The sequence below is a fragment of the Mus caroli genome, chromosome 19 (assembly GCF_900094665.2).
Source record: "Mus caroli chromosome 19, CAROLI_EIJ_v1.1, whole genome shotgun sequence".
NCBI classification, from domain to species: Eukaryota; Metazoa; Chordata; class Mammalia; order Rodentia; family Muridae; genus Mus; species Mus caroli.
Window position 1 is genome coordinate 10,192,211 of NC_034588.1, and position 11,085 is coordinate 10,203,295.

Genomic DNA, 11,085 nt, shown 5'->3' on the forward strand with positions numbered 1-11,085 from the left:
ACCAACGCTCAAATGACCCACTATCAGAGCCTGCTCCTCACTGAGTGGGTGACTTTCGCCCCTCCTACCTCTTTCAACCCTGCCACCTTGCTACCCGAAATTGACGAGACTCCAGTGCACAACTGTGAAGAAATATTGGCAGAAGAAACTGGAACTNGACCAGACCTCACAGATCAGCCGTGGCTGGGAGTAGCGACCTGGTACACTGATGGAAGTAGCTTCGTAGTGGAAGGTAAGGGCAGGGCAGGGGCAGCGGTAGTAGATGGGAAATCTGTTATATGGTCCAGCAGTTTGCCTGAAGGAACATCAGCCCAAAAACCTGAGCTTATTGCTTTAACACAAGCTTTGAGACTGGCAGAGGGCAAGGCTATCAACATCTACACGGATAGCTGATATGCTTTTGCCACGGCTCATGTCCATGGGGCAATCTANAGACAGCGTGGCCTGTTAACCTCTGCAGAGAGAGACATCAAAAACAGAGAAGAGATTCTTAGCCTGCTAGAGGCTGTCCACCTGCCTCTCAAGGTGGCGATCATCCACTGCCCAGGACATCAAAAAGGAACTGGACCAATAGAGAGAGGAAACCAGATGGCAGACCAAGTGGCTAAGGAGGCGGCCCAGGGGCCAATGACTTTGGTGATCAAAAACGTGCCCAAGACAGTTGAAGGGAGGGCTGAGAAAAGAGTTCTCACAGAAGAAGAGGGGCTAAAATATTTAGCTGACATTCACCGCCTGACTCACTTAGGAGCTAAAAAGATGATAAGGCTGGTCAGTAGGTCCCCTTATCACATCCCTGGACTACAACAGGCTGCAGAGGGCTTAGTGAGAAACTGTCGAGCCTGTGAGCTCACCAATGCTGGATCCAGTAAGCTCTATGGTGGGAAACATCTAAGGGGAGATAGACCGGGGACCTACTGGGAAGTCGACTTTACAGAGGTAAAGACAGCCCGTTATGGAAATAAGTATCTGTTAGTCTTTATAGATACCTTTTCAGAGTGGGTTGAAGCGTTCCCCACCAAGAAAGAAACAGCTACTGTAGTAGCCAAGAAGATACTTGAAGAAATTCTTCCTCGATTCGAAGTACCCAAGGTAATCGGGTCAGACAATGGGCCTGCCTTCGTCTCTCAGGTAAGTCAGGGATTGGCCAGACAGCTGGGGACTAATTGGAAATTACATTGTGCATACAGACCCCAAAGTTCAGGACAAGTAGAAAGAATGAATAGAACTCTAAAGGAGACCTTAACCAAATTAGCGTTAGAATCCGGCGGGAATTATTGGACAGCCCTTCTCCCTTGTGCTTTATTCCAGGTCCGGAACATCCCCGGAGCCCTAGGTCAAACACCTTTTGAATTATTATATGGGGCGCCCCCGCCCATCTATATGACTGTAGAAAGTAAGACTTGCCCAGACATTTCCTTTGTTCCTTCTACTCGCCTTTTAGCCCTTCTCAAGGCTCATGAAACTGTGAGGAAAGAAGTCTGGGAACAATTAAAAGAAACCTATGTCGCTGGTGATATTCAGGTGCCGCACCAGTTTGAAGTGGGAGATGCTGTCCTGGTGAGGAGACATCGAGCAGGGAACCTCAAACCATGGTGGAAAGGACCCTACCTGGTGCTGCTGACAACACCCACTGCCGTCAAAGTAGAAGGAATCCCTGCCTGGGTTCATGCATCCCACATCAAGAAGGCTCCTCCAGAGGCTGATCCAGATGAGTGGACCTTGTAAAGAACTGCTAATCCTCTTAAGCTTCGTCTGCTGCGCAGGGGTGGCCCCACCAGACTTTAACCCTCACACTCCAATTCAGCAGTCTTGGGAGGTGCTTAATGAAGAGGGAAACATTGTATGGGCGGCCACCGCAGTGCACCCCCCTTGGACTTGGTGGCCTGATCTCACACCTGACATCTGTAAGTTAGCGGCAGGATCTCTCACTTGGGACCTCCCCGATCATACCGATCTTAGTGACCCACCCCCTGAAGAGTGGTGTGTCCCAAATGGGATAGGGAGCATGTATGGATGTTCAGGGCAGTTCTACCAAGCTAATCTTAGAGCCGCAGACTTCTATGTTTGCCCTGGTCAGGGTCAGAGCAGAAGGCTTTGACAGGAGTGTGGAGGGGCATCAAGGGTTTTTTTTTTTTTTTTTTTTTTTTTTTTTTTTTTTTTTTTTTTTTTTTTGTGGTAAATGGGGATGTAAAACAACAGGAGATGCCTACTGGAATCCTTCCTCTGCCTGGGACCTAACCACAGTAAAATGGGGTAGTGGCCATGATGGGTCAAACCAAGGAGAAAGGGACCCCTCTAAGTAGCCGGAGAATGGGTGTGCTTTTAAAAACAGCCCCCCAGGACCATGCAAAGGTAAATACTGCAACCCCCTACTTATAAAGAGTTGGCTTAAGGGAAATAGGTGGGGTTGGCGAGTATACACTCCATCAAGAGACCCTGGGTTCATTTTAAGATCAGACTGACAGTAGGAGACCCGGCAGTGGCACCCATAGGGCCCAACAAGGTCCTTATGGAACAGGGCCCCCCAGCCAAATCCAAACCCCCGACTTAAATGCTCGCCCTGCCCACGGGCCCCTCTTATACTGCCACTCTCACTCCCACCGCCACCTTACAAAATCCCCTAACTGTGGCCCCAACAAACCCTTTGACGGGACAGAGAATGTTTAACCTAGTGAGAGGAGCTTTCTATGCTCTCAATAGAACAAATCCAGATGCCACTGAAGACTGTTGGCTATGCTTGTCCTCGGGCCCCCCTTATTATGAAGGAATTGCCTTTGATGGAGATTTCAATAAAACTAGCAGCCATACCTCCTGCTCATGGGGGACAGGGCAGAAATTGACTCTGACCGAGGTATCGGCAAGAAGCCCAGGTCTCTGTATAGGTACCCCACCCCCCTCCTTCCCACAAACATTTGTGTGGCCGAATTCAGTCTGTATCCTGTGGGAAGCCACATGTGCCGTTGCAGAGTGGCACAGGCTTCTGCTGGCCACTACACATACATAGGCAGGAAAGTTTTTTGCCAAGATGAGGTTTTGAGAATTAACCAAAATTGACCAATCAGATGAGAGAGAAGTTAACCAATCAGATGAGAGAAAAGTTAACCAATCAGAAGAGAGAGAAGTTAACCAATCAGATGAGAGAGAAGTTAACCAATCAGATGAGAGAGAAAGTAACCNAGTTAACCAATCAGATGAGAGAGAAAGTAACCAATCAGATGTAGGCATGCAAATGAGGTGGTAAGCATCAACCAAGCACAACCAATCTGGGTGTGAGACACGCCTCTCCTAGGCCTATATAAAGCAGCACCAGTGCTGGGCTCGGGGTCTATTCGCCTCTACAATCAAGCTCTCCCAATAAACGTGTGTAGAAGGATCCTGTTGCAGCATCGTTCTTGCTGGTCGAGTTGGACGCACGCAAGAGTATCCAGAACAGAAACTAATTATTATCTTGTGTCGTCTCTGGTCGGCTGGTGGGCCTGTAACTCAGGACTTACCCCCTGTATATCAACTAAGGTTTTTGAATCTTCCCATGATTTCTGTGTTATGATCCAACTGTTACCTCAAGTGTATTATCATTCTGCATCTAGCCTAGAAGAAATGTACGCTGATACAAGATTTAAGAGAGAACCTGTTACTTTAACCTTAGCCACTTTTTTGGGCATTGGGGTGGCAGGAGTGGGGACAGGAGTATCAGCCTTAATTGAAGGGAGACAAGGGATCCAATCCTTAAGAGATGCTGTTAACAAAGATCTAGAGATGTTAGAAAAGTCAATTGATGCTTTGGAAAAATCTTTATCCTCACTATCAGAAGTAGTGTTACAGAATAGGAGAGGTCTTGATCTGCTCTTCCTAAAAGAGGGAGGACTGTGTGCAGCCCTGAAAGAAGAATGTTGTTTTTATGCAGATCACACTGGGATAGTCAGGGATTCGATGCAAAAGCTGAGGGAAAGACTCAAACGGCGAAAGCAAGAATGAGAGGCACAACAGGGATGGTTAGAGTCATGGTATTCTCGGTCACCGTGGACGACATCTTTATTTTCTGCCCTAGCTGGACCCGTTATTTTCGTATGTCTAATTCTGATCTTTGGTCCCTGCATAATTAATAGGGGAATGGCTTTTATCCAGAGTAAGATAGATGCAGTCAAACTCCTGGTTTTACAACGACAATATCAACCCATAATTCAGATAGAAGAAGAATTAGGAGGCACAGGATTCTAAAATTCTAGGATTAGAATTATTTAGTAGAAGAAGAGGGGAATGAAGGAAGATGAAATATTGTAACTTGTGAGTTGTCCTGGGACTGAGAACAAGCAGAACAGCCCCCAGGCATGCCAGGACAGGGCTGTTGTTAAGGCATTCCTAAGAACATCTTGGCTGTAAAGATGAAAAGATATTCAAGGACAAATAGGGCTACATTATCTAAGCTAACACCATCTGGCCGGAATCTCCCCTCAATCCGAGGACAGGCAGGGTCATCTTGTCTAAAGTCAACACCATCTGGCCGGAACTTCCCCTCTGTCTATTACCCCTTGGTGCCGGGTAAAGTCATATATCAAGTGGTTGTTATGTGAACAAAGATAAGCCCCAAGCCCACCGGAACAAAGTTCTGATGCCCCTTTTTGCTGACATGTAATCTTTCTGTTAGTGAACCAATCCTGTGCCTTTGTCAAAATTCCTTGTACTCCTAACCATTTGCTTCTTAAAAAACCCCTAGCTTCTGAGCCTCAGGGTCGACTCCCCTGCCTCCTGTGTGAGGTACGTGTCGGCCCAGAGCTCTGCCAATAAAGCCTCGTGTGTCTTGCAACAAGAGAGGATTCTTGTGTTCGTGCTTCCTGTCCCTGGACTAGAGTGGGGGTCCCCATATTTGGGGTCCTACAATACCACAGCTTTTTAAAATGGCTTCGGATTTGTCATATCTGTTGGTTCCCAACTAATAACTACTGTCCCTTTTCTTTCAGGAAGAGCCTTTTTCCTTCCTCTATTTCTACCAAGGAGAAGCTTTTTCTCTGCTTTTATGTTTTTTGTTTTTGGAGCTTCTCTATTTGCAGGCCTTGAGCAAACATTTCCCCTTCTTGATTTATTCTTGTCTCAAGAGCCTTCCTATTTGTATCTGCAATATTTGCCATAAATGTGCAGTTAATGCTTTTCTTTTTAACAAGCATTTTAACAACTCTACGTATTTCACAACTCATGCTGCTTGTAAAATGGGGGATTCCCCATGACCCTGCCCACTCCTGGAGTATCACTTACTCTTTGAGAGTATTTTGTTGTTGTTGTTGGTGGTGGTGGTGGTGGTTTTTTCCTTTTTTCTTTTTGTCGAGACAGGGTTTCTCTGTATAGCCCTGGCTGTCCTGGAACTGACTTTGTAGACCAGGCTGACCTCGAACTCAGAAATCCACCTGCCTCTGCCTCCCGAGTGCTGGGATTAAAGGCATGCACCACCATGCCCAGCTTTATCTCCAGTCCTGAATTGTCAGGATCCCCTTTTTCATCCACAACATTGGGTGTCAACTATCATTGTTCTAGGTCATGCCAGACAGTTGATCAGTCAAAAAAAAAAAAAAAAAAAAGAGACAATGTAACTCTTTGCAGCAGGTAGATCAGCCTCTGAGGAACTCAAGTTGATGAGCCTTTTCACTGTTACACAAAGGGTACTTTTAGCAAGTCAATTTACACATACTGAAACCTGATCTAGTTGCTGCCTAAAGGAACCTTTCCCTAATCAATTCTCAGCTATAGGAGACTTCTTGGTTTGCCAGGTATGTCTTGGGATTGAGATTTGCAAAGGCTCTGTGAATCCTTCAGAAGAGCAAATCCATAAACCTTAGATAACAATCACTACTATTTACAAAAGACGACTGCAAAGTCTAGAGCCTTTACTTCAGGATTCATGCTAGATTCAATCTTTCCCAAACATTTCCACTGGCAGGATTCCAAGCATTCAAGCATATGAGCCTATGCAGAACAGTCTCATTCAAACAACCAAAACAGATAGTCTATGGTAAAAGTGTGTGCTTTCATTGTGTTCTTACTTTCATTTGTACCTATTGAATTAACTGCACTACTGTGAAGCAATTATACCCAATTGATAGTGTAGGCTTCAACTGTTTCTTTAATCTGCTTCCCTCTAATTACTGAAGCCCTCTCTTCATGCTTGACCTTCCAGTCGACCCAGCTCTTCCAGAGTGACTACAGGCTCTCATCCCATATTGAGACTCTGACAGTCTCAATTCATGGAGTGTGAGACTTGACCTGTAGATGCTACCAGGACAGTCTGTAGCCCTCTGGGGCGCTAATATTTGGTACTCCCTGAAGAAGAAAACACAACCGGAGTGAAGAATAAATAAAGCAAGAGAATTCTCATCTCTCAGCCAAGTCCCACTGAATTCTTGGAATATCCTGCCTGAGAACAATGTCTTTATTTACCTGAGAAGTTGATCCACACCTGTGGGGAATTCTTGATTCCGCCTTCTAGGAATTTGGCAGGAATTTGACTTTGGGCTAGGACAAGGAAGTAGGCTCAAGGAGAATAAGGCTGAGGAATGTGTTCTTTGTATCTTGATGGATCTTGCTAACACCCTAAATACAGTAATCATGGGATCTTTGTTTATGCTTTCTGTGTTCTTTAACTACTCTGTTTTTGCCTTAGTACTGATCATCTTCTTTGTATGCACCTAGAATGGTATAAAAGCAGGCAAAAAACAAAAGCCTCTTCAGCTTCAGAACTGGCTGGGATCCTGTTATAGTGTTGTCTAATTGTCTTTTTACTTTGAATCCTCCCTTCCTCCCTCCCTGGTGAATCTATTGACTGACTGAGTTATCTTGGTCACACATCAGATAATTTACGCTAACAATGTGATTTACAATGGTTGAACCCTGTGTTCTATCGCAGAAGTTCACTGAGCTATCCTAGATTACTTTGACCTGTAGGATGGAGCTGAAATTGGTGACTGGAGATTAGTCACCTAAATCTCTATGAATGTTTAAAAACTCCAGTAAAAGGTCTACATGCCTAGTTTCAGGTAAGATTCTCTGCCCAACTACATTGCCTGTGTGTCGTCACACAGTCACAGTAGGAGAATGAAGCACGGACTGTGTGTTCTCCCAGGGAGAACAGAGCTGGCTTCTTACCTGCATTTTGCTGATTTTAATAGCCTGTGTCCTTACACTGTAGTCACGATGGTTAAGCCAGCAGTTCTGAGCTCTGTGGATCCTCAAAGGTAACTGTCAAACTTGAAATTGTTGCTGGGAATTCCTGACATAATATTCCTTTTAATTCGATTCAGCTCTATATCTATTTTTGAATGTGGGCTTTGGAGTTGTGCCCATTCACTAGATGAGCGTGCAAAATACAGCTTTGGGTGGTGGTTCTTCAGTTTAATTGTCTATTCACTAGGTATTCTTGTTCTTATTCTCATAGTTTAATGTGCTTGCTAGCTCACATACAACCACTTAAACTTATTTATTTATTTATTTAGGCCTAACTACAATTACTGTCACAAATAAATATTTCTTTTACAATTTGTTTTTGGTTTTGCCTATTTTTTAAACAATCTTTTAATTAATTGTTGGTTACTCTACTCTGGTGAAAATTTTTTTCTCCTGGTGTGTGTGTGTGTGTATCTTTAAATATAATTTGTTTATTCTTCAGTATTTTGCATCATATTCTAGTTTCAATACCAATGCCCTACATTATGTAACTCTTCTCTTGATTTTTGATCACTTTTATTCCTCTGTGTTACTGATCTCTACAATAGTTGGCAGAACTCTCCAAGAAGGAAGGCTAGACTGCTGGCCCCAGAACCAAGAGTCAGCCTCCATGCCCCGTTTTCTCACCATCATGCCTAGAGGTTATATGTGGGTTCTGGGGATGGAACTTAACCTCATGCTTACAAGGCAAGCCCTTAATCAGCAGAGGTATCTCTATAGCCCTCACAAAATCTTATTTTTTAAAACTTCTCATACTCTCCACAACTTAAAATCTTAGTGTCAGTATTTCTCCAACATGCTTCACTTATATCCAGTTTATCTACCCTAGATCCATGATGCATGCTATGGTCAAAAATTGCACAAATCTGTGTGGAACCCTAATTTTAATGTTTTCTAGAAAGCTCATTATTTCCTCTATCTCAATGCCATCAACCCTAAAAGGAGCAAACTACTATAAAGGTTAACTTGTGTTCTACTATAAATATGTAGCAGCGTTTCTCATGTAATAGGGACTGCTTAAACAGTAATTGTTATTAGAGTGTTAATTATACTTACATGGTGAATAATCTTCAACTACCTGGAACCCTGTCAGCTGAAAATAAAAAGGCAGATGCTTCTAAGGCTCTGTTTTACTTCTTTCCTGTGGTGTGGGAAAAAAATAACAAAAAATAAAACAAAAACAAAAATCACCTTGGCCAAATCACCTAAGGAAGAAAGGGATTATTTTGGCTTATTATTCCAGAGGGTTAGAGGCTACCATGGCAGGAAAGCAAACAGGTAGAGCAGAAATCTGGCTGGTCACATTTCATCAGCAAACGTGAAGCAAAGTGAGAATAGGAAGTAGAGCCAGGTTATCCTTCCAAAGCTCACCCCTAGTGACATACTTCCTCCAGCAAAGCTCCACCTCCTAAAAGTTCCTTAACCTTCCCCAGAATCACATAAAAGGGTGATGTGGGGACAACCACGTGTTTAAATACATCAGCTGATAGAGAGATTTCTCATTCACACCAACACAAACTCCAAAAATTTTCCCAGGACAGTAAGTCATCATAGAGAGTGATTTCTACCTATTATGAAGATAGAGTTTTCTGTACCTCAAGATGTTCAAGCAGATTCCACCTGGTGATGGGCATGCTGTTCCTATTCTCTTATCCTAGTATCCTAAGAGTCTGAGTTTATTTCAGAAATGCTCTGTTACCCTGTTCCTCTGTTCTTATGCTTCTTATCCATTGAGCTGCTACAGTTCTCAGCCTCCCAAGTGCTGGGAATACAATCATGAGGTACCACAGACCATTTATTCCTTGAGTATTCACGAAAAGTTCTCCAAGAGAGGTTTCCTGCAGTCCTGAAGAAGCTAGCTGGGGAGTGTGTCACATCTTGCACTGACTGCATTCCTCCCTTATGGGAAGGTCTATCAGGGTACCACACTCAACTTAGAAGTTTCTTCTTTTGAATCAGTCTTGCTGAATGGTTCCCACACAATTAAAGGAAGAGTATAAATGGTTAAAGTTCTTTCACAGGCAGCCAAACTGCCCTTCCTGGGGACTTGGCCCAGTGAATGAAGTTTCCCTGCTCCTTCCCCACTTTCCTTAGTCCAAGGTATAAAACAACAGGCTGTAAGTTAAAAATACACATGCAACAGGTGCCAAAAGGAACCGGAGAGACACAGGGATGCCATCACGTACAAACACACAGGTCTGGGCAAGAGTCTCTTAGAATAATAAAGTTATGCTTGATAAAATACTAAGTGTGAGATGTTCTCACTTGAATTACAAAGACCAGAAAGTGGTGAGAAGGAAGTATCTGATCATCCCTCTTTAGGCAAAACCAATGATTTGGATCATAAAACTGCTGATGAAGTGATGTCTTTCTGCTTTTTTAAACTCTCTGGAGAGGGAGATGAAAGATGGTACAGCACTTAAGAGCACTTGCTGTTCTTCCAAAGAACCCGTTTGGTTTCCAACACCCGTGTCAGAGGATTCATAAATGTAACTCTAGCTCCAAGGACCTCAGTGAGTCTCTCTCTCTCTCTCTCTCTCTCTCTCTCTCTCTCTCTCTCTCTCTCTCTCCTCTACACACTTACATACATCTAACCTTCCAAACAAATGAACAAACAAAAAACAAAGAAAAAGCGGGAGGGGGGCGTGGTGCACGCCTTTAATCCCAGCACTCAGGAGGCAAAGGCAGGGAGATTTCTGAGTTCGAGGCCAGCCTGTTCTACAAAGTGAGTTCCAGGACAACCAGGGCTATACAAAGAAGCCTTGTCTTGAAAAAAAAAACAAAAACAAAACAAAACAAAAAGCCTTCCCGTCGGCGCCAGCACCGGGGCACCTTGGGCGGAGAGTCTAGAGACACCCCCAAGGTCCCCAGAGGACTTTCCACGGGATCTTAGGACCTCTGGTGAATGGAACACAACTTCTGCTCCAATCCAATCACTTGAGACCTGAGACAGCATTAATTAGGGGAGAAAACACAGCTTGACCAGGGTCACAAGTCCCTTCTGGTAGATGCCAGCACTGGGCACCTTGGGCCCGGAGTCTCCAGACACCCCAACGATCCCCAGAGGACTCTCCACGGGATCTTAGGACCTCTGGTGAGTGGAACACAACTTCTGCCAGGAGGCAGGTTCAAACACCAGATATCTGGGCACCTTCCCTGCAAGAGGAGAGCTTACCTGCAGAGAGTACTCTGACTACTGAAACTCAGGAGAGAGCTAGTCTCCCAGGTCTGCTGATAGAGGCTAACATAATCACCTGAGGAACAAGATCTAACAAGAGACAACTACAACAACTAACTCCAGAGATTACCAGATGGTGAAAGGCAAATGTAAGAATCTTACTAAAAGAAACCAAGACCACTCACCATCACCAGAACGCAGCACTCCCACCCCACCAAGTTCTGGGCACCCCAACACTCCTAAAAAGATAGACCCAGATTTAAAAGCATATATCATGATGATGGTAGAGGACATCAAGAAGAACTTTTATAACTCACTTAAAGAAATACAGGAGAACAATGCTAAATAGGTAGAAGACCTTAAAGAGGAAGCACAAAAATCCCTTAAAGAATTGCAGGAAAACACGACCAAACAGGTGATGGAAATGAATAAAACCATCCAAGACCTAAAAAGGGAAGTAGACACAATAAAGAAAACCCAAAGTGAGACAATGCTGGAGATAGAAACCCTAGGAAAGAAATCTGGAACCATAGATACGAGCATCAGCAAAAGAATACAANAGATGGAAGAGAGAATCTCAGGTGCAGAAGATTCCATAGAGAACATCGACACAACAACCAAAGAAAATACAAGTTGCAAAAAGATCCTAACTCAAAACATCCAGGAAAATCAGGACACAATGAGAAGACCAAACCTAC